This window comes from Rhynchophorus ferrugineus, unplaced genomic scaffold, assembly GCF_030347505.1.
Source record: "Rhynchophorus ferrugineus isolate W39M unplaced genomic scaffold, kcgeb_rfMv2 rfM3, whole genome shotgun sequence".
Classification (NCBI taxonomy): Eukaryota; Metazoa; Arthropoda; class Insecta; order Coleoptera; family Curculionidae; genus Rhynchophorus; species Rhynchophorus ferrugineus.
In genome coordinates this window covers 47363588-47389692 of record NW_027472582.1, presented here as the reverse complement: position 1 = coordinate 47389692, position 26105 = coordinate 47363588, and the positions used below count along the sequence as shown (strand labels likewise).

Here is a 26105-nt window from a genome sequence, read left to right as displayed (position 1 = left end):
ACAGTTTAATATGGGCTCCGAACTACGGTCCTCGGCATTAAGCCTACCGACTGGACTGACCAACTTCATACCAGATCAAGAAATCATCCCAGAAGACATCCGGTCTTGTCCAACCTGGTTACTGGCAGAATTCAAACCTGCGATTATCGTAAGAGTAGGTAGACCGACCTGTCGCCTTTGTGTATAATTGCGGGCTATTCTAATGGAACACTTTTTATATTTTCAAGTCTCCTCTTTAACAACTACAGTTTATTTAGACTCGACACACTGCTTAACGTGGGTTCTGAACCACGGTTTACGGCATTAAACCTACTAATTGGCGAGTGACCAACTTAGAGACCTTAGTGACTTAGTGACCAACTCATGCCATAATATATCCGGTCTTACCTACTTACTCACTACTGGGATGATTGTCATATTCGGATTTTGCAGTCTTGCCATGGACAATCATTATTATAAATAATCACAAATACAGATTTACAACAATGTGCCAGCAGAATCTCACGCTACTCACATGAATCAAAAGATGTTTTTGAACTTGTGATGCGAAGGACTTCCGCAAGCGGCATTTTTACCAGACTTTTTAACCAGTCTCACCTGAATAGTATGGATATGGTTACTGTCCTAAATAGATAAAGCGCTCAAAAAAGTCATCGATGAATGATATAACACATAAGTAAGTTTAAAAAAACCGTAGAATTTATTTCCATACAGAATATATATATAACTAACCATTTGGTTTTGATTAAATAACTAAATATTATAAAATATATGTGACGATCGATAATATTCAGTGTTTAATTTAGTATACTATATAACATGTTATTCTGATTGAATACAAATTAATTTATCATAATTACCGAGCTATTTTTACGATTTGCATGTTTGACTTTGACATAGATACAGTAAAATGCACTTCATTAACAAATCCAGTCGAACATTTAAACGTATTAAATACGAAAGTGTACATCATTTTGATAAAATTAAACGTGCTGAAAATTGGGCGGTAAGTAAACCTTTTATCAAGTAATATTAATGAATTAGAGTGTAGCTATTTGAACGATCCTAAAGTATCGCAACTTTTGAGTGATATATGTAACTGAGGAGTAATAGAAATGTGTTATTAATGATATATTTCTGTAGGTAGGATAACGTTTTACATCGATCATATTTTTTACAGTAGTGATGCGTTATAAATCATCAGTAATTTTTATGAATATTATTATTTAACACTCTTGATGTGGTTCGTTATAGTACGCTTAAATGTTTAGACGATTGACAAGTTTATTTTGAACTACATTATTTTTTGTTAATTGCTATACATACACTTTTATTTAGATGTTTTCTAACAAAATAATACTATTTATAATTGCTTTTATATAATAATATATTTGGTGTTAGCAACGTGAATATATTATTAATCTTTCAAAAATAAACAATAAATTCAGAACACAAAACCCCTGAAATTAACGTTTAAAATCTTTTCTTCCCAAATTAATATTAAATATTTTATTGCATAAATACTGTGTTATTAACGCTAATATTACTAGATCTTCCAGGATTAGGGATATTCTTCTTTAAAAAATATCGATATTTTTTAGATATGGTATATCGAAACGTTGTATTGATCCTATTATTGACATTTTAGATATATCGTATGTAAAGTGTTTTAAACTTATCTGTAATACATAATAAAAATAGGGGGGACAGAATGGATAAATAAGTAAGAACAGCGAGAGTTTCAGCCACTCATAACTCATAAGACTTGATATATTTATTTAAATAATACACAAACAAAATTATATTTACTTTTTTGCCTTGTCAAAAATAATTTTCGTTAATTGCAATTAACACTTTCGTTTGTTTTATTTTTTTTCCAAATTCACCGAACCAATTTTTGAACTACATCGATCATATTTTTTACAGTAGTGATATGTTATAAATCGGTAATTTTTATAAATATTATGATTTAACTCTTGATGTAATTCGTTATGGCATGCTTAAATGTTTAGACGATTTATAAATTTATTTTGAACTAAATCATTTTTTGTTAATTGCTATACATACGTTTTTATTTATATATTTTCTAACAAAATAATACTACTTATATTTGCTTTTATATAATTATGTGTTTGGTTTCAGGGTTTAATAAGTTATATATATATATATTTAGTTTGTACAGTTCGTTACTTGAAATATTATTTTGCAATTATAGATATGTAATACTAACAGACCCAAGAGATGTCGTTCTATTCAAACGTCATTTTTCATACTGAATGATGTATCGTCAAGTGTTATCAACCATTTTTTAATTTTTGTTTGAATACACGTGCAGTGACATAATAGCTATGCATTTATGTCTGCCCTGAAAACAACAACATTTTAATTTCATCTCAGTTTGAATTGTACGTTAATGTGATCAACAGATCTTGTCTACTGAATGCACGCGCAAAAGTCATGGCATCTTGAATATATTCTTCTATTTGAGGCGGATTACTAGTATATGTTAATATGCTAGTATATGAAGAACATATGCGAAACCAATGTTGTCGGTGTCATTTGTTCCATCTATGTTACTGATGTATTATAGTGTTTACATCAGATAAAAGTATGTAGTCCTCAGAACGAAGCTAAGTTAATAACTCATTTTCAATTATCTCAAATATATCAACATCAAATTGATGAAATAGCTCGCGGCATTGGATAATGTTATTATCTTGATTAGAACGGATCATCACTCGATATGCGTAAAAGTTCATCGCGTTATCTTTCTTTTTATTGTTGTAACTTTCTTGCATTTCTTGTTGATTTTTTTGTTTTATGTTTAAATTATGTATATCTTATTTAGGGCTACCCATATTGTACTTTGTCTGGTTTAATGATATTAATGTAGATGTAGTTTTGTAATCTATTTTAAACAGTGTTGATACAGTGCGAATAATTGGATCAATTGGTTATGATTTTGCAAAATGTTTTCCAAAGTTACAACAATTTTTCTTTCTTTTATCTGCTTCACGAAGATTAAAATTCACGGCCATTTTCATCCTAAACGATTTTTGTCGCCTTCAAATTATGTCATTTGGAAACAAGAATAGAATTTACGAATTTTGTGCAAAAACCATTTTGATTGAGATGTGATGTCAACTAATAGTGTTTCCAATGTTTCTGGTAGCATATTTAATAACGTAAGTGAACCTTTTCCTAATGCGCAGCAAGGACCGGTTACAAATCATCTATTTCGACGTCATATTCGAACGTAATGTACCTCTCGTTGTCTCAATCTCTTTGCTCGAAGACGTTCATTGTGTGCCTCTTAAACTTACATTTTCCGTCAAATGTTTTTCTGTAGTTCCCGAAAAAAGTTAAAAATATCCATTTCAATATCAATGATCGACTGACCGACTGACTTCAGATGTTAACAAGTAAAAAAAAACCTGAAAATACCAGTTTGATTTTTTTCAGCAATGCGGTTTTATTGTTTGACAAAGACTAACAATGATGGATCTAATATAACAATCCTAACCGCAAGAAGTCATGAGTTAGACTAGAAGAGACATTCACATCGACAACAAGATGGAACATTTATGATCATAAAGTTTTGTTATGCATATGGTGGAATCAGTAAGGTGTAGTGTATTGCGAGCTGCTAAAGCCGAGCTCCAGCAATAGTTAGCTTCAATGGAAAGTTCTAACCCAGTCAATCTTTCCCTTCACACGAGCTCACCACTGATTATCCTATTCCACTGCGAGTCGGCGAATAATTTAATTATCTGCCGGCTTTGTTGGCCCAGTGGTCGAAGCGACAAAACGGTCCTCTTACTGTTGCGATAGTCACGGGTTCGATCCGGCTGGGACATGGATGTACTTTATGTTTGTGATTGTAATTGCAAATGTCTTATTGGCAATACTCGAAAATCTGACAAGGAATAACTATCTTGGTCATGCCAGTAACCAGGCTGGGTAAGACCAATGTCTTCTAGGATGGTGTCTAAGTTGGCTACTGGACGGTAGGCTTTATGCCGAGGTCCGTGATTCGGAGCCCACGTTATGTTGTAGGTCTAGTCCAGGTACAACCACGTTGGTAAAAAGGAGACGTTGATATATTAAAAAAATCATTATCTACTCGCGCCACGTCTTCCAAAGTTTTTCATTTAAACATGCTGATTACTCTATATTTCATTTATATATATCTCATCAAATGCTCATAACTGTTGCCAACATCGACCGATCAAAATGATAAACCCTTATTATTCATTTCTTTTTTACTATTTTTCCTACATTTTGTTAAATTTCAGATACCAAAAGTGTTACGTGTTTAAAAGCACGTAATCGACAATTTGATGCAAAATTACTATAATATTGGAGCACAAATGTTTCTCAAGGTACATATTCTTCATTCACATTTTAACGTTTTCCCACAAAACTTGAGATACACGAGCGACGACCAAAGAGAATGTCTACATGAAGATATAGTGAAAATCGAAAGGGGACCCTAAGGATTTTGTGGCGAATACTTGGTGATCGATTATTGTTAGACCCTAATACTTAAAAATAGATCTCCACCAGTATAAAATGCTCAGCTCAACCTCTGCTAAACTGTGATATAGCTTTTTAATTCAATAAATGGCCGTTAATGGTAAAATATGGAATTTATTAAATATTTCAAAAACCAGAATCAATTTTGAAAAAACGGGCTGCTGACTTTTATCCATCCCTCCAATTTACTTTATAAACAACTTTTGGTAATTCAAGCTCAATAGCGTGATTTGTGTGCGTTGTTTTAAGTGGAAATGTCCAATTTTAAGACAAATAATGCTGAAATTAAATAAAAATGTTTGTAGAAGCTATATAATATAAAACAAATCAGAAGGGAACAATTTTGAACTGCAATGAAACTATTTCTAAACTAAGTCATATTTTTATCAAATATCCTATATTCTATATCAATATAAAAATAAAAAGCAACAGCACAATACGCGAAATGCAGTGTGTAGACAAGAAATTACTTTTCATTTTATTAATTTTCAAAATTTCATTTACACAGCAGGGATTTTAAGAAACTATTATTGCATACTCGATAGATTGTTAAATCAACAAGGGCAATAAATTGAAAGAAATATCTTCAACAAAGGCAACTAATTTTATATTATAACGTACCATTTAAAAGTGGATAACTCTTATCTTATTATTTATGAAAAATATGTCCAATCAATAAGCTTATAGAGTGAGTGTAGGCGGTAAATCTATCATTTACGATGAACTTTCAAATTCTGCTTGCCTATGTAGTTGAGATTCCTGCAGTGTTTTTAAGGCAGGGTTGGGATGATACGTACAGGTCTGAAAGGTTTTGCAGAGCACATCACATTAAACTTTGTTATTTATAAAATAGATTATTTTATAGTTTCTTGACTCGTTCCATTAATAATTAATTTCAAAAAAAAAACTTAATGTTTACTTTAAACAGAAATATCTAGGCATGACTTTAGGTCTACATTTGTATCTACGATGGGTAGCATTCCGTGTTACTATTTTGTATTACTAGAAATTAACAAATCTATAGTGAAATATATAATAAATCTTTGCACTTCTTGTATTTTTCTACTATTTGTTGTTTTATTATTGTGATATCGATTTATTATGAGACTAAAGCAAATTATTAGTGATTTCTGTATATTTAATTTAAAATGATGATTCGTGAAAAGAGAAAGATACAAATTTGATTATAATAACTATTTTGAAAAATTTATTTCGTATTTGAGTTTTGTTTTTTATATTTTGTAATTTGTATTAGAATAATGGCATATATATCACTGGCTCTATACCAGTGATATCCTTAAATCTGAAAGTATAACAGCAGCAACGTTTGTAAATTTTACTAATGCAGTATGTACTGGTAATAACTTCAAGACATATAAAGAAATTACAAACAGCTGTTAATAGTATTATCGATACGTCCGTGAGCAGAGTGAAATATTGGACTTAACACTCAATAAATGCAGTCATATGGGACAAACCTTTTCCAATTCGAGTATTGCCAAGCCGCATGCTTCATGTAAATGGGGATATCCAAATAGATTTTTAGTTATCAGCACAGAAATGAAACAATTTCGAGAAAAGTTAAGATTACGTCAACATAAGAATATTATAGCTGCTCTATTAGCTTTGTTGTTAAAGATAACTTTGGATTGAGTCCCACATAATAACGGCGTTGTTATACTATAAATATCAAATTTTCTGTTATACATGCATATGGGATATTCGGTTCATATAGGAGATCTATAATTGATGATGATGACTATATGACTATAATGATAGTGATTATATGAAATTACCTAAAGGTTGGAAATTGGAAATTCAAGCTGCATGATATTATATAAATCATGGGAGATCGAATGATGAAAACGTAAAGTTGTTCTTTTGAACTAGAGAGTTTAATTTTAGATGTTAAATGTTAATTTTTTATATCTTTATAAAATATTTATCTTTAATTTTTTAAAGACTCCTTTTAAGCAACTTTATAAGTCAATCAGGCTTAACGAAGGCTTCGAACCACGGTCTCACGGTGTCTCGATTGGTTACTTCTCGACAGATTTTACACTATTGCCTAGATATATTTACTTTACAATCACAGTAATTATAACTGCTAATAATTATTGTTACACTTACTGTTACTATTAGAGCTGTGTCTACCACGCCTTGAATAAAGCATTATTTAAAACAATATTCCTCATAATTGATCGACGGTCTGCATAAATACTTTGAACTGACTTTGAAAATTATTTAACAGATAATATAAATATATTAAAATTTATAACCATAATATATTTTTAGAATTTTTAAATACTCCATGTAAGTACAACAAAATTAAGAATTATTTTGTAACTTTTAATGATATATTAGAATTATAACTATATAATTATTACTTTTATGACATGTGAATGTCATAATTATAAAAAATAAGTCGGTGATTACTATGAGTATTTTTTGCTTCTTATTTTATGATATATACAGTCGTACAAAAATATGATATTTTTCAATAGTGTATGTGTAATTTTCATACTAAACTTTTTAACTACTAATCGTGTAGTATTACATAAAAAGCATTAAGACAATGTGTGATGGTACTACGCTAAAAAGTAATCCATAGTCAGTGAAATTAAAAATTCCGTGGAAAAATTCTTTTATACTAAGATTAAATTAGAATCATAATAATAAAGAACTAATAATTAATTCATTGTGTTAACCTGCTTATTAGGTTTTGTATGTAATTGAACTTGTATTTGGCCACAGGTTTCCTCGAAACCAGCATTTTAACAAGTATATATAATTATTTGTAATTATCACTCCTCTTGCCGTTACGTATACATAAATTGGTGCCTAAACATCTCTTGATTTCTGTTTCTGACATTCATCTTACTTAGCCTTTAAAAATCGGACGTAATTTGTTTGTATTCTTTCCTCTTGACGTAGACGAAAAATTACTGGCAGTATTTTCTATTTGATACACTGAATATCATCGTGCCGGTCGTTACAATCACAATAATTATAACTGCTAATAATCATTGTTACACTTACTGTTACTATTAGAACTGTGTCTATCACGCCTCGAATAAAGCATTGTTTGAAATAATATTCCTCATAATTGATCGACGGTCTGCATAAATAGTTTGAACTGACTTTGAAAAATATTTAACATATACTATAAATATATTAAAATTTATAAGCATAATATATTTTTAGAATATTTAAATACTCCATGTAAGCACAACAAAATTGTGAATTATTTTGTAACTTTTAATGATATATTAGTATTATAACTATTATTACTTTTATCACATGTGAATGTCATAATTATACAAAATAAGTCTGTGATTATTATGAGTATTTTTTTGCTTCTTATTTTCTAATATATACAATCGTACAAAAATATGATAATTTTCAATAATATATGTGTAATTTTCATACTAAGCTCATTATTTTTAAATGTCTGAGGACGTGCATGCGTCTGTTACTCCTTTACATCCTTACATCTTTTTTGTAACAATACGTCATTCACATTTGTTAGTTTGTAGATATTTGCAGTATCAATTTTATTCAGCTTTAACAACTTATAATACATCATATCTTGCTGTTCCCACCATACGCACAGTAAGACTTTATCTTCTCTTTTTTGCCTAGAGAAAAATAAAACCGCGATGTTGAAAGGAAATTTTCATTCAATTAGTGTTTTATTCTTTTTGGGTCTTCACCATATTACATAAAGGTCTGGTATTATAGTAGATTTATCCACTACTAACCTTATTTGAGGGTTCCTGTTTAAACCCTTTTTTTACGTTTTCTTTTTATTATTACCTAATTATTATCTAATAATTATCTAATTATTATTATTCAATACAATTTATTGTCTTCGAACTTTTATGACATCAAAATCTGTACTTTTAAATGATTGAAATCAGATGGACAAATAGGATATGATGGTTGATAGGCTTCGATGGCAGATGTATTAAAATAACTCAACTAAAGTATGGCATACATAATACAATTTTGAGCGTTTCATGATTAGTAGTTCTATACACTGAATTGCTCAATATTACTAAAAGGACAAAAGGACTGTTATTTCATGTAGATTAATATCAAAACAATTGAATTTAACATTTTTTGTGGGTTAATAGTTCCCCCTTTTATCAATAAACATTTCTGGTCACCATATATGAAAGTACCTAATATAAAAACATTTTTGGTCACCATATATGAAAGTACCTAATATAAAAACATTTTTGGTCACCATATATGAAAGTATCTAATATAAAAACTAAATACTAACAATGTTTTCTGTTTTTGTTTATAATAGTGCATATAAATCTATTAGGTAAACTCAGTTACGCTTTACTGTAATTCAGTTTGATAGTAATTATTAGAGGAGTAAATAAAAATAAAAACTTTAGACAACATATATTTACCGATAAAACACCTTGTCCAATTTAGTACCTCACATTAAATTACTGGACCTAGGATGTGTAAAGAAAGTAATGAAAGATAAACATTTCTTTTATAAAATTATTCTTCATTAAAGCTAGTGAAAGGACTAGGTTTGTTTGTTCGTTTTCTGCAAGATCACATCGTTTTCCATATCTAAAGCAGTAGGCATATGTTGTTGTTCATCAGATGATCATTCGTTCAAATTTCACACTTGCAAAATTTTTCATGCCGCTTTATTGGCAGTTGTATAGATAGTAAGCGTAAGGCATAATGGAAATTGGAAGTAGTTTGAACACAAGTGTTTTATCAGTCAGAACATGTTGTATTCATGGAAGTAACAGATCTTCATTTGTATAAGGTTCAGTTAAAATTGTTGCTTCAATTAGATTATGTTTCGAAAATATATACTGATACATATCCCGCACTATTATATATCCGTATGGTAGTAATAAGTGAATTTGTAAATTAAGAAAATAAAAAATGATAAAAAAATATGTAAATCAGCTTTAATAAATACTACATCTAATAAAAAATAACTACTGATCGTGCAGTTTTACATAAAAAACATTACGACAATGTGTGATGGTAGTACGCTAAAAAGTAATCCATAGTCAGTGAAATTAAAAATTCCCTGGAGATATTCTTTTATACTAAGATTAAATTAGAATCGTAATAATAAAGAACTAATAATTAATTCATTGTGTTAACCTGCCTATTAGGTTTTGTATGTAATTGAACTTGTATTTGACCACAGGTTTGCTCGAAATCAGCATTTTACTAAGTATATATAATTATTTGTAATTATCACTGCTCTTGCCGTTCCGTATACATAAATTGTTGCCTAAACATCTGTTGATTTCTGTTTCTGACATTCGTCTTGCTTAGCCTTTAAAAATTGGACGTCATTTGTTTGTATTCTTTCCTCTTGACGTAGACGAAAAATTACTGGCAGTATTTTCTATTTGATACACTGAATATCATCGTGCCGGTCGTTGAATTTCAGCCATTAGTTTCTCTATTCTTTTTTCCATTATTTAAATATTATTATATCTTTATTAATTACATCTTAAATATTAAAATTATTAATTCGTCATCTTTAATTTATTTTGGTAGTATTGGATTACTAGTTGGTTTAATGTATTAAAGCAATCCCATATTTGTAATCTACAGTTCCAAATTAGCTTTATATTCAATTGATGAACCAATCTCTTTGATTTTAGGTTAAGTTGAAAGTTTCTTTCGATCAACAAGTTGATTTTCTAATTTAACCTACCATTAAGATCGATCCTAAGATATTTAACTGATTCTGCTTGAGTAATCAGGCATGTTAAGAGATATAATTCTGTTTAATATCGATTCATGGACAGATTTAAGTTATTAATTTAAGTTGAGTTATTAAGTTGTATTTTGAACCACTTTTTTGTTTTCTACTTTTTCTACTTTTATAGGTACAGGTATATCATTTGCCATAGTAACTGTGTCGTTAGTAAATATTCCAAGTACATTTTCGTTTGTTGTTAAGATATCAACAGTGGTATAGCAGATACTGGTCCCTAGGATACTCTAGCAGAAATAGAATTACATATTGAGAATGCCCTTTCATGACGCAAAATATTCTTTCGAAAAGATAACAAGTCAATTGAAAATCCCCGGCCTGACACTATAGATGGCGCTACTGAAATTAAATCCATATGTTTTTTAATTAGCCTTAACTCTCCATAGAGGCGTGTATAAATTTCACAGCTGTCGGATCATTAGTTTGTAAATTATACCATTTTGAGTGAAGATTCTTTTGTTATTGTGAAAAAAATGGATAAAAAGGAATTTCGCGTATTGATAAAATATTGATTTTTTAAAGGAAAAAATACAGTTGAAGCGAAAACTTGGCTTGATGCCGAGCTTCCGGATACTGCCCCAGGAAAATCTACCATCAAGGATTGGTATGCTAAGTTTAGACGTGGTGAAATGAGCACCGAAGACGGTGAACGCAGTGGGCGGCCAAAAGAGGTTGTTATTGAATTGAAATTGTATGAATTGTTGTAATTGAAATTGAATGAAATAGCAGACACTCTAAAGATATCAACTGAACGTGTACATCATATCATTCACGAATATTTGGGTATGAGAAAACTCTGTGTAAAGTGGGTGCCGCGCGAACTCACTTTTGACCAAAAACAACGACAAAACAAAACATGGCTCCATCATTTCACTCCGAAGTCCAATCGACAGTCATCCGAGTGGACTGCAGACGATGAACCCGCTCCAAAGCGTGGAAAACGCAACAGTCGGCTGGAAAGGTTATGGCGTCTGTATTTGGGGGTTCACATGACATAATTTTCACATGACATAACTAACAGTGACTATTACATAGCCTTTTTGGACCGTTTGAAGGACGAAATCGTCGAAAAACGGCCGCATTTGAAGATAAATAAAGTTGTGTTTCACCAAGACAATGCACCGTATCACAAGTCACTGAAAACTATGACAAAAATCCATAAATTGGGCTTCCAATTCCTTCTTCATCCACCATATTCTCCAGATCTGGCCCCCGGCGACTATTTCCTGTTCTCAGATCTCAAAATAATGATCGCTAGGAAGAAATTTTCGTCGAATGAAGAGGTGATCGCCGAAACTGAGGCCTGTTTTGAAGCAAAGGACAAATCGTACTACAAAATGAAGGGAATTATGTTGAATAAAAAAAATTAGTTTTGCCAAAAAATGTTTTAATATGATAGGCCGAGGACTTTTCAATTGATTTGTTATGACTCCAGCAGTTAAGAATAGCCCCGCAGCAGCATATACTCATTATGTAGATTTAGATTCATTGTAAAAGCCTTTCCGGTCAACAGCTTGTTAAACTCCAGGAATATTGCAGGGCAATACTTCTTTTTTTAACGCATTTTTAATATCCGCTGTTACTCTGTGCACTTGGTCGATTTTGAACTAGTTTTTAAAAGTTTCCCGGAATCTGATGACGAATATTAGTCTGTTCAGAACCACACATTAATAAAAATGCCAATTAGGAGAATAAGAAGAATAATCTAAAAAAAAATCCGTCCGACACGGAAGATGATTTTTTCTGTTTTAATGTATACCGAGTCCTATTAAGATTGTCCCCAAGAGAACAGTCTAATGCTCTACTTTCACTGAACGGGCTTACATAAAGTGCACTTATTAAACTGTACAATTTTATTACACTGGTGTAAATGTTATTTATGTTTGAACGATACACATCTTTGAAGAATAAACATCTTTTGTGTTCCTTTGTTTTGTTTATATTTAGTATGTTTTAACGATTAAAGGTTTGTATAACTTATAACTTAAGTAATCCCTTCGGCTGGTTTATTAGACTCCGATTATTGAGCCTAATAAGCCACATAGTTTTTTCATTAAAAAATAAATTTACTATAGTAAACAATGGAATTTTTTATCCGTGGGATAGCCAAATAATTAAACGATTGTTTTAAAAATAACTCTTTCTTATTTTATCTTTGGAGTGACCCCGCTCTGCCATACATTCTGTATGCAACTATTATATGTTACAATTTGTTGTGGGAATTTTGTTGTTTTATTGCTCTGTTGTGTTTTATTTTTTCGACAAATAATTGTTATATATTATATTATGTAATACAAGTGAAACTACTATTTATATAGTTAATTTGATTAATACTTTATAATATTATTTAATATTAAATTTTCTTAAATCAATATTTAATAATTATATTAAGATTATTTCAAATATTTTCACTATAAGTAGGGCTGTATTTAATATTTTTGAGTATAAAAGTATTTTATTGAATTCTTGATATCAATACGTAATTAATTTTAAATTAATCTTATTATCATGTAATTGTTGAATACCTTTGGAAAATTACAATTTGAATTTAATATTACTTCACCAATTGTCAAGATTCCATAATTTATTATTTTATGATCTCCCGATCTAATTAAATATTGTAATATAAATTACTAGTGAAACGTTAATATAAATATTAGATGTATGATTTAATTATGACACATCTTTCAGAAAATTAATTTCGTGTAAAATTAAACAATAACGTATTTAATCTTGGAATTTATTAACAATTGCTTTCAAATATTTGCGCCACTTTTCAGGTAACATATTGTCTATCCGAAGACTCAGACAAAATTTTTCTTTTCATTTTATTTTAGTTAAAAAGAGCTGTCTGATAAGTACGAACGTGTAACCGAGCTAGCCTACCAAATTCGTTGGGTTGTCAAATGTATGCAAAATTCTTCAAAACAATAGTGATAAGGAGTTATAAACCGGGAAACGTTATTTTAATAATTTGCTTGTTTTGATAAAATAAAATAAATTTTAAATCGCTCATTATTATTACTCTGTAAAATCCGAAGCCAGACAGAACATATTACGTCTCTAATCATTTACTTTGAACAGGAACGAGATAATGGAGGCCCCCTCTTGCCAGTAAAATTTGTCAGAGACGTAAGCATTTTTAATGTTTAATATTAATTTGCTGCGATATTTATTGAAATTATTTTTTGGCGTGTTGCAGCTGCTCTGAATATTAGTCACTGAAACTGACACAGTCACTGAACTATCTCAAAAAATGAATAATATAAGCAAGATCAGCTTAATGTTAGCTCTATCAGAGGTTATATATATATATATATATATATATATATATATATATATATATATATATATATATATATATATATATATATATATATATAACAGACATATATATACAGATTTATATATACAGATACAGATTTTTTTTTTATACATTTCATATATATATATATATATATATATATATATATATATATATATATATATATGAAATGTATAAAAACAGACAGTAGTTTTTCATTACAAACATAATTTAATATAATTATTTAAAGGAAACTGTTAGTTTGAAAAGTATCAAAGAGGTCTAATGGAACTATTATTAAAAAAAAAACATAATTTTTAAAAGCATATAATAAAATGAAAATAGACTTATTCTTTCAATTTGTGTATTTAGATGAGATATAGGTATTTGAGAATGGAACCAATATACCCAATGGTTACTCATGACAAAATGATAATAAAAATAATGTTATGAAAACAGAAATTGATGGAAAAAGGTAAACGTTGGAATTAGAATTGATTAGGTTTTAGTAGTCATAACATTTATTAATAATTTATTGCAGGTATATTATACTTTATGCTGGAAATAGGAATGGTTAATAACATCTTCGGTTTAGATGAACTCGATCAGGCATATCGAAGAAATTGATGAATGATGGATTTGTGAACAAATGTTAAATAGACCGGAAATTAACAGCTTAATTATTCACTTGAATGAAACTTTCTGAACATGACATGATTCAATGCTGCCAATTTCTAAGACTGGGTGATGAGAATGGAAACAAGTTAAGATGAGATATATATTGTAGAGTGTAAAATGTTTATTTGCGTAATTGCTCAGAATATACTTGAGCTTTAACCAAATTAAAATGTGTCAGATGAGAAATAATAGTAACTGTTTTGCAGATGTGGCATATGGATTATGGAGAAAGCGGTTATTAATTTTAGTTCTATCAAAAAAGATGTATACAGGTTTGAAGCGAAGGACACAAGAACTAAGCGTAAATGGTAAATATATTCTCTAATGAAAGTAAATAAGTGTGGAGATAATAAGAAAGTGGATACAATTACAAACGCCTAGAACTCTAACTCATAGGTTGTGTGGAAAAAGTTCAATGTAAATATGTAATCAAACACAGCCCTAATCTATTATAACTGTTTACTTAATTGTAGTTTTAAGTCCTTCGATATTATGCATTAGATTTACTATACTATTAAAAATAAATTATATTTTATAAAGGTATTTTGGTTTAATTATTTTATTTGGATTAGAATTTTGTTGTATGTGAAAGCTGAAAGCTAAGGTGAACTAAAACTCAGAGTTGGTACGGCAACATAGACGGCATAGATGTCGTACGTACAAAATAATTTTTGATAGATTATAGGATTGCTGTTACTACATAATTTTGTGTTACATTGACTGCAATAAATGATAATGGAATCAAGTTTAGCGAATGTGATGCGTGCCGAATAATTTCCTATCTCCAATTCAAGGGTTTTTCTGAATCAAGAAAACAAAGTGATATTGAGCTGTATTATGCAGAATTATGATATTAGTCTACTTCATTGCACATGAAATGGTCATCCGGATCAAGCTTTTCGTCAATGTGTTCATTTTTTGGCTGTTGGATTCTGCAAACACCGTCTGATCGATTTCTGTGCGTAGGAATGAAGATAAACTCTACTTCAATATCCCACCAGGCCCAGAGTGCATGTTTTTTTAACGATCGTTAGACTTGATGTATTTTGGATCTTCATTCAGCAGATCGAGATTGGGATTGGTTTTTAAGATCGAAATCATCACTTCCAATTATTAATTTAGTTTGTCCTGTTATTCAATATCTAGTTATTCAATAAGTTGAAAAAGAGTAAGTTGTTTCTGTCTCCTTGCGTGACTTGATTAGCTTTAATTGCAGCTTGACATAATCTGTCTGGTGGTCTAGATGCGAGTGATTTAGTTGTCAATAACTTGGCATTAGTCGATTGCGGTGCGATGGTATAATGTTTGTTATTCATCTCAACATGCGCCTCATCGATAGATAGAATGTTTCGGCCAAATTTGAGGTTTTAACGCACATGTATTTTGATAATAAGGTAATCAAAATTTGACATCCACATTAAACAACATTAATAGCGTAAATTATCATTGACATTAGTGATTGAATAATAAACAAACGCCACATGCAGCTCAAATCGATGTGTCCATACTAAAAATCCTTGTAATAAAATGTTTTTTATTTTGTTTAAAAGTTCTGTAGAAAATAAAATATTCAAGGTAACATATTAATTTTTCAATCAAAGGGATTCAATTTTTCATGGAAGACCTTAACATGTTTATTAAACTTGTTAAAATATTGTATTCGCTGTTTGTATAGCTTGAAAAAGTAGGAATTTCTATTAGTTATTTATTTTTACAAACAACGTCTGATCGATTTCTGTGCGTAGGAATGAAGATAAACTCTACTTCAATATCCCACCAGGCCCAGAGTGCATGTTTTTTTAACGATCGTTAGACTTGATGTATTTTGGATCTTCATTCAGCAGATCGAGATTGGGATTGGTTTTTAAGATCGAAATCATCACTTCCAATTTTTAATTTAGTTTGTCGTGTTATTCAATATCTAGTTATTCAATAAGTCAAAAAAAGAGCTTCGGGGACATTTTCTATTAGGATATTAAGAAGATTCGATTCGAATTTAACAAATATTCTGAATACCGGCAATATTCTGGCATATTATATGTCCATTGCATACAAGAAGAATTACTCTGAAAGGGAAGACATTTAATAAATTTAGAATATACAAGTTTTCGTTTGTTATTAACAAAAGTTTGTTAATTATATTAAGATGGGTGACTTACTAATATCTACGTTATATTGAGATATACATTCCACGGAGATTTTATATAAACGATATAAAATATAAGCAAACATTTCTCGTTCAAGACGTGTTGCCATTGAGATTGAGCATACAATAAATAGAGTCTGTCGCTGACAAAATATGCACATTTCCAAATTACATTTTCAAACTCTATTTACAATTTCAGAGTGCAGGAAATTTCTACATCCTTTAAAGGATGCTGTTCACGGTTAAATTGAATGTGAAAGAACAAATTTCGTTAGTAAAGTTTCGCTTAGAAGCATCTGTTTAGAAACATTTAAATAGTGCATATCCGGCTGTATATTTCCTAATTTTTGACGTTCAATTTAACAAAAACAATATATCAATTTTACTGACTTGATGTTTGCCCATTAGTTATGGTGATGGGAAGGCCCGTTTATTGCTATCGCTGCAGCGGGTTCGAATCCTGCCGAATATAAAACGACATTAAATTTTTTTTGCAAAATATATTAATATTACAAGTCGTTGCTGCCAAACTTAGTACTTTTCCCTACTAAAAACTGTCACTTAAAACTAGGTACTTATCTAGGAAGACTCATTGGCGCCTTAATTAGTTTATATTGAAATAAAATAAAAATTAGTAGCACTGTTTAGTATTTTTATCTTTCAGTGCACTTCACTACACAAGATCTCACGGTTTGGTTTTCTTTAATCTGCGTGTTCAATATTGTCGAAGCATTGCAGAACTTATTATAGGTTACATAGGAGTTTTTTTCTTGTTGCGATTCTCTTAATTTCATCTATTACAGTTGGAATTAGATGTAAATAATTGTTCCTGTGGTATCTGGGTGCATTAGGACTTTATTTTGAAATACTTGTAATTATATTGATATTACTTTTCGCAGAATATATATATTATATTATTATATATAATATATTATTATATATAATATATTATTATATATAATATATTATTTTATATATAGAATAATAATTATATTATTTATTTATATATTAGAGTTTATATATTATTCCTTTATGCCAGATTTTAGATTTTTTGGTTTGGTTTATTTTCTATATATTTCTATTGGTTTTGACCCTATAAACAGGAGTTTTTGAAGAGCTTTGGATATTGTTGCTAGTGGATAATTTTACTTCATTTGGTGGTTTTTCAGGTTTCGTAATCATAATAATTTTAGTCGTTTGCCAAACATTCGGGACATCTTTTTATCAGAATGCTGCATAAATCAAGTGGGTGAGTTTTATAATTGCCTTTCTTAGTAGTTTTTTCAGCATTTGTCCGTTTATTAAGTAGCCTGGCGCTTCATTTCGATTGATGTAATTTTTTTTATAACTTAGTCTCCAAACTTATATATTGGTGTAAAAAGATAATTGGAAGAATTTGGTACTAGCTATATCTGTAGAATCTTAGAACTTAAAGATATAACAAAAATAATAATACCCATTTTTAAGCTTTAATATTTAATATATAGGGTTTATGATTAAGCTCTGGTCGATGCTGAAATGGAATGAAAGAAACCATGTGTATGGTATTAATGAGTTTTTTTTATTTGAAAGTTCCGTGTATAGAACATTATCGCTCGAATATCCGCTGTGGCATCTTAAAGTAGCACTGTACTTTTTACGGTATTTTTTAGTACTAATCGGCTGGTTTTTAGTTGATTCGAAGGTATCGGCTTTCGGAGATGTAACGATGTTAGGCGGATATATTAGATTTATAAAATATAAAGTGCCTTTGACAAGGATTTGATAAGGAAATGGTTGGATTAGGAACTTCATGTACAGAAATTGTACGTATTCCCAAACTTTTTTTTCAAAATCAGTTTTCCTATGCCTTTTACTATGACATGACATTTGCATCGCATGCATTGAATATTTTTATCTGTACAGGTACGATGCGCATTGGTAAACGCAACGCCTGCCGGCAGCCAGATGGGATGGGTGCTGGCCGAGAGAGTGAAAGAGATGAAATGTCAAAATATTAGCTTACCTGAAATTCTTGTTTTCTTTACGTTGCTAGCTCCTATACTATCATGTCATTTGATTGCATGTTCTAGTTGTTTGGTGATGGCAGTAAGTTGTTTCTGCCTCCTTGCGTGACTCGATTAGCATTAATTGCAGCTTGACATAATCTATCTGGTGGTCTAGATGCAAGTGATTTAGTTGTCAATAACTTGGCATTAGTCGATTGCGGTGCGATTGTATAATGTTTGTTATTAATCTCAACATGCGCCTCATCGATAAATACAATCTTTCGGCCAAAACTGAGGTTTTAACGTACATGTATTTTGATAATAAGGTAATCAAAATTTCCACATTAATCCACATTAAACAGCATTAATCGCGTAACTTATCATTGACATTAGTGATTGAATAATAAACAAACGCCACAGGTAGCTCAAATCGATGTGTCCATATTAAAAATCCTTGTAATAAAATGTTTTTTATTTTGTTTAAAAGTTCTGTAGAAAATAAAATATTCAAGGTAACATATTAATTTTTCAATCAAAGGGATTAAAATTTTTATGTAAGACCTTAACATGTTTGCTAAGCTTGTGAAAATATTGTATTCGCTGTTTGTATAGCTTGAAAAAGTAGGAATTTCTACTAATTATTTATTATTGGTGAAAAATTAATGTATAGCTCTTTGGCAGAAACAATATCATTTTAGCATATTTTCACCGAGACAATAAAAGTTTCAGGTTTTCAAAGGGAAAGAAAAATATTTTTATTAAACATTGCGAAATAACTTTTTACTTTTTGAGAAACTTTTTATGTGGAATAAGGTTCTTTGGCTGGACTGATGCTAAAAACTTTTTATTTATTCGAATACTTATTATAGTTAGAATGGTAAGGGAAGTATTAATTAAACATGTATTTTTAAAACATTTATTTAATTATTTATGTTTTTTTTTATATTGTCTAGAAATAATTGTAATAAATGTGGCTCATGTTTAATAGCAATAGTTATTTAACGTTTTTTTTTACACTAGTTCTTCATTACAATTATAATAATAGGGAATAACACATAAAATAAATTAAATTTTAAAAGTATTAGTTTAGATTTGCATTAAAATCAGACTAAAAGCCATATTAATTCCTTCTATTTGTTGAAATCTCCTGTGTTTTTAATGTTAGAAACTAGCAATTAGTTATTATGGCGCAATACAATTTTCTTTGTTGATACTTGTCCAAACAGAGTAGAAAATATCAGTCATCAGATCTATACTTGGTAATTGATTGCAGTACTTTGAAATATCACCTTATATCACAAGTATTTGAGTTATGTAACGTATAAATCTTTTATTTTACTTAAGAGTTACTTTGTTTTTACATATAAAGTGGCGATTTGTTAGAGCGACTGTAAGCAGACATACTGCCGATTCAAACTTGCTTCAACATTAACGAAACAACATTAACAACAACAACAAAACTCTCAATTTCAATTTTCAACACTTCACTGATCATATCTCATAGATAGGCACTCCTCATAACATACTATTTTTTCGAACACCCAATCTCATGATAGTTGCGCTGTATAATATTTCTCTCCTGAAGAGACGACCAAAGGGCTACAGTAAAGAGTTATAAAATGAGTTGCTGATATTGATTCTGCTTTTGTCCGCCAGTTTGCCTTTGATCTTCTTAATTGTCTTATCTTTATATGAATATCCCTGATATCGACTACATGAAATGGCTTTGAAATTTTAGTGTCCAGAATATGAATAATCTGTGGCTGAGAAAATGGCTAGGTGTGTTTTTATGAATGATATGAATGTGTATGTTATGGTATGAATATGTTTCCTAAACTCCATTAGTTTTGAAAAATGTTGGGTTATTTAAGCATTATTTAAACAGAAAAAAGTTGGAATTCGCAAAGACTTGTTGAAACAACTGTACAAATAGTAATACAGATCCAATCCTATTTTAATATAAACGAAACCCTACATTATAAAAATTTCACTCATTACATCACACAGCTAGAATAAACAGAGTGTTTCGCGAACATTCATGGTCGTATTAGTAGGGTTATACACCAAATACAGGAGATGTGTTACGCGGTGTGCATGCCAAGTCTTGTAGGTTATATTTCAGAGTATCATACAATTTGTTCTGCGATTGTTAAAACAAGCAACCAGTAAGGCCATTCACAAAAAGGGACGGAGCTTGGTTAGGTGACCCAGTGAGTGCGGAGAATAAAATGGCCAGACGCCGAAACCGTACCAATACGATGGCATTTCTCGCTTCGCAGCAAAGCTGTAAATAGTAGTAGGCTTAGTACAATCGCAATTGATACTGCACTAATAACGACTGAATTTAGTTCTGAATCTGATTCTGAAGACGAATTAGAATCTGAAATGTTAATGTTTATCTCCCAGATGGCCAGTAAAAGGTAACTGAGAAAGTGGCATCTGAAAAGAAAAAAGATCCTCGGAGAATTTACTCTAATTAAAGAATTTAGTGAATAATTTTAATTAAAGAATTTAATCCTCATGTAGTATACATGACATGTATCGTACAAAACTTGCCGTGTACACACATATTTTATTAATTCTTGTATCGTTTTTAAACACCGTGACTAGACCAAAAACTGCGACAAGAACACTGCGTTCAGCAGGATCCCGTTAGCCAAATCTGCGCCACGGTACGCTACGAAGCAATATTGCGCGGTAGCTACCCTACCTTCTTTAAACCCACAAAATCTCGCCGCGACTCACGATGCGTCACCTCACCAAGCTGCGTTCGATTTTGTGCCTGACCTAAAAGGTGTGATCTCTAGACTTAGGAAGGGGGTGGTCTAAATCGTTGGTATTAGGTTAGCGGGAGCATCTGTGACGAGAACAGGTGAATTGTTTAATGATTCAGGAGCAACGGTATTCATAGTAAAAATATTATATATAAAACATGGTAAAATATTATTGGCAAAGATGAATATTGATGAAAATCATAAAAATTAACTGAAAGAGACCGACTAACATTAACTCCGCGGCAAAAGTAACAATACAACTCAATACTCACTGGGGAAATACTGTTTCCACAAAGACTGTGGTGGGAGATCCACAAAGCTAAAATTTATTGAAGGGCTGCGATTACGAAAGTATCTATAACTTAGCCTAGTTATAACTTATACTATAGCCAACGCTAAGCTGCTAAAGAAGGTGCAATGATCATAAAACCATAATTCTGATTGTTTCCTATAAACTGCCTGGTTTATGTTTTTAGATCAAGCGGTTTTCGAGGTTTTTAGGGCGCTTTTGTTATGATTTGGGTGGCAATATCGTGATATTCAACTGAACGTCTTATTTACATCACTGGTTGGATTACTACGAATCAATATCTGATATTCATAATAGGTATATTGTTGCTAAACACTGTTATATTCCAAGATAATAATTCGCCCATACACATAACCAAATATGTTTGAGGAGCATCAGAGTATCATCAAACATATTCCCTGGTTAGCACAATCGTCAGATCTGAATATAATTGAACCGCTTTGGGAAGTTTTAGACCAGGGTGAGGAGTTCTATCTCAAACATCATTAAAGCAATTGGCGGATGTTTGGGTACAAGGATGGGTCAATATTCCAGTGGAAGCTATTACGGCACTCTAACGAATTTGTTTTAAAAATGGTGGTTCAAAATATTTTTAATAACTTGTACATGTTTTACTTGGAGCTTTATTCTTTAAATATTTTTAGTCTGTTTAATTTTGAAATCTGGTAATTCTGAAGTTTGTTGGAAGTTGCCTTAAAGTACTGTCGCTCAGTGTCCACTGGGATTGTAAGTTGCAATATATCGGAAAGTTGAATATAATTGACTAAGTCTTTAATTTAATGTAGGTGTTTTCAAGGAACTTAGCTGAAACTTTTTTTTATCAGTCTGTATATATTGTTGCTATTTTAAGTCAAATATTTTAGTGACAATGGGAATCTATTACAAGACGGTTAGCTTGAACTTCTTTATACTTTTTAATGAATTGGGATATAAATGAAATATTTTATTTTTTCTATGGCAAACTAACCGCTAAAGACTTTCAGTGATCAGTGAAAGAATAATCTATTATAGGACATACAGTTTTTACTATTTTATACACTTTAAATAACTTGGGTATAAATATAACCATCTAATTATTTTTATCACAAACCAACTCTTGACAACTTTCAACACAGCTTAATAAGCCACAAAGCATATTCTCCGTCATTTGAAGACAGCCTAAAGGATTTTAGGAAATTATTGCCGTTTGTAGCTCGGCAGTTTGGAGTTTTCGGTTTTGCGTAGAATAAGGTAAAAAAGGTATTTCTCCCAAATAATGCCTCTTAAACAATAACTCTTTAAAACATCAATCTTTAATTCGATGTATATGTTTCCAATGTAGTTGTAACATTTTTATCGGTGTGTATATTTTGTTCCTTATTCAAGTCAAATATTTTAGTGACAATGAAATCCTATTACAAGACGGTTAGTTTGGATTGCTTTGTACGTTTTAATGAAATTGGATATAAATAAAATCATTAATTTTTTTCTATGGCAAACTAACCGCTGACAACTTTCCACAAAGCTTAACAAGCCACAAAGCGCATTCTCCCTCATTTCCAAGATAGCCTAAGGGGCTTTGGAAAATGATTACCGTTTGTTGCTCGCCAGTTTGACATTTTCGGTAATGGTCCACTAACAAACTTTAAATAACATTTTAACAATAAGCCTGGAACGTATGGAAGGCGAGGACAGCAGCACTGTTCCATATAACTTCTTAATTTATGAAGCTACGGGGGTCCTTGTAATTGTAGTATTCATCATACTATTGTGCTATATTAAATATTTCGTCCAATATATATATATATATATATATATATATATATATATATATATATAATCGGGGTAAAATAACTCAATTGTTTCCCTTTGAAGTAAGTGAAACTTCGGTATTGCTTGTTGCTATATCAATTGGCATCCATTATATTACTTTCCAAATGATCCCAATACTTATCTTATCCTGTGATCTGTGAATAAACATGTTATGTTTTTCAATTTAACTATCGATGTCGATTTTAATGAAAGACTTCCTATTAAAATTATAATTAGGAATTGCGTCTTGGTTAAATAGTATTATTTCACATTTAGATCTATAATAATCTGGCCAGTCTGAAATGCAAATAATAAACATTCCTTTTCGAAAACTTCATGTTCAAGATCATAAGAGGTTTCCTAAAGTTTATCATTATTTACTTTTAACAATCGTGTCTGCACTAGAGCAGAATTCTTTGAAAAATAATTAATTTTATCTGAACCTTTACATTCACATCCTAGAAAATAATACGCATATTAAGATTTTGTATTTAAACAAATAATATTTACCTTAAATGAAATAATAAATATCCTTACAATTATATACCATAATAGAAAAAACCAAATTCAGCCTGTCACAAAATTTCAAATCGAATGAAAGAAAAAATTGTGTAATTTTTCACTTTCGGTTTTATAGTGATTCGAAGAATTAAAAATGGTTACGGGTGTGCTCATTCAAGTTCCCATTCTATAATTTTATGTTTTGTGGTTATAATTATAACGACAACAGAACACTTAATAGATAATCTAAATTTTAAAAACAAGGCTACTAACACATGTGTAAATAAAAAAGTCGAGAGCAACACAATGAACGTTTTCGAGCTAACAGATTCAGACAACGAAAGACACGTCAAGAAGCCAGCATAACACATAACAGAGAACGGTTAGAGATTCATCAAGAGAACTTGCATTATTAAATAACCCACCAGAATTACTGTATACATTATTAGTTCTATCCATATCTTAATAACAAAGACAAAGAGCAAGAAATTCACAAACCTTGGTTCTAGAACTACGTGGATTAGATGGAAGACATCATAACCAATTGGTCCAGTTATTCTGCACCATTTCCAATTAATAATTAGACTATGTTATTAAAATAAAGTACCGCATGGAGAGCACGTAGGCGGATAAAATATACCAACTGTTAATGCAGTTGCAAATGCTTCGGCTAGCGGCTCATTTAAACGTCAAGATCTACATATACAACGTAGATATAATACAGTGGAAATGATACAGTGAAGACAGTTATCGTTTTTATGAGCTTTGTAATATGTATTGATAATTTTGGGCTATATTCTGTTGAATGGCAAAAACGAGATTTGCTTCAGTAGAAATTCTGGATAGAAATATTGAACAAGAGTTGTTCACATTGTTACTACTGACAAGATGTACGGTCCATGCGGTACTTTGAACATGAAGGCGCCATATATAGGCAATGGAAGATGTACGAAACGTTTTCGAAAACCATTACGACGTTACGTTACATTACATTACGTTACGACCGTTACTGTCGACATTGCCGAAGGCTATCTATCGTATAGTCGTAGATACATACATAATGATGGCCAAACATATCAATTACAGATGTCAAAGAGCGTACTTCTGTGCGCGTGTATATCACTGAATTACTCCTAAACTGTTGAGCCGATTTTGAGGAACTTATAGTATTTGTTTTATTATCGAAATAAATTATTCCATTCAAGCAAAAAACCAATGGTCGGACAGGACTTACATTGGGTAGTAGTATATATGTTTAGTATGTTTATATACTATAATTTAATACTTCTTATATATATGTTCACACATTTTTCCCCTCTGTTCTTTGAGTTACTGATATGTGTAATATATATCTGTATGTTGGATTGGAGTGATAACAAATTTTGTAATATACACACATCTTTAAGTAGTGATACATGACGTTCTTGATATAGTGCCAATAATTTGTCTAAACATTATTTTGGCATCTTTTAATTTATCAATAATATTCTTGGCAGTGCAGTGATGGTGATAAATTCTCTAAAACTATCGCGTAGTGGGTAATTTTAAACAAATATAAAAATATATTATAATATGATATATAGTATACATTAAACGTTTAAATATTTCTGATATTAATTTTCTGGTATATAATAAAGTTAATTTTAATTCATTTGTTTATATTGAGGCTTTTAGTCAAAGCTAAGTTTAACATAGAATATAATATTGTTTAAAAATTAGTAAAAATCATTTGTAGTTTATTGATATACTGAGGAACATTATAGTATCATATTATTTATTTTATATTTATATATATTATTTGCATATTGTTTGTATGTTGAACTATTTTTAGCTATTAATAGCTGATACCTATCCCCTTCGCTTAAAACAGAATACAAGTTAAATGTGATGTAAAATACAAACGAATTGCTTAATTTCAAAATAATAATAAAGATTTAGAATTTTAAAATTTGAATGTATTGATTGTATGTAGTTCAGTTGATGTCTGCAGCCAAGTAGGCGTAACATAAATAAATTACTTATTCATCCTCGATTGGAAATTTGGAATTTAAAATATATATGTATACTAACAGATCAACTGAAAAGTCCCCGGCTTGACACATAGATGGCTCTACTAGAATTAAATCTTATGTTTTTGGTTGGCACTAACCCTCCCAGCCAAAAGATGCGTGTATAAATTTGATAGCTTTCGGATCATTAGTTTGTGAATTATGGCATTTTGAGTGAAGCAACTTTTGTTATTGCGAAAAAACAATGGATAAAAAGGAATTTTGCGTGTTGATAAAATATTGCTTTCTT

General features: G+C 30.4%; 1 protein-coding gene across 1 annotated transcript in view; it reads left to right on the top strand.

The window, feature by feature from the left end:
• Positions 1-918: 918 nt before the first annotated feature.
• The window catches only part of LOC143194454 (neuroglobin), a 232479-nt gene continuing 207292 nt past the window's right edge, over positions 919-26105 (top strand). Inside the window, exon 1 of the mRNA XM_076401264.1 lies at positions 919-1006. The gene's annotated coding sequence lies outside the window, so the exon portion shown is untranslated. The remainder of the gene's footprint in view (positions 1007-26105) is intronic.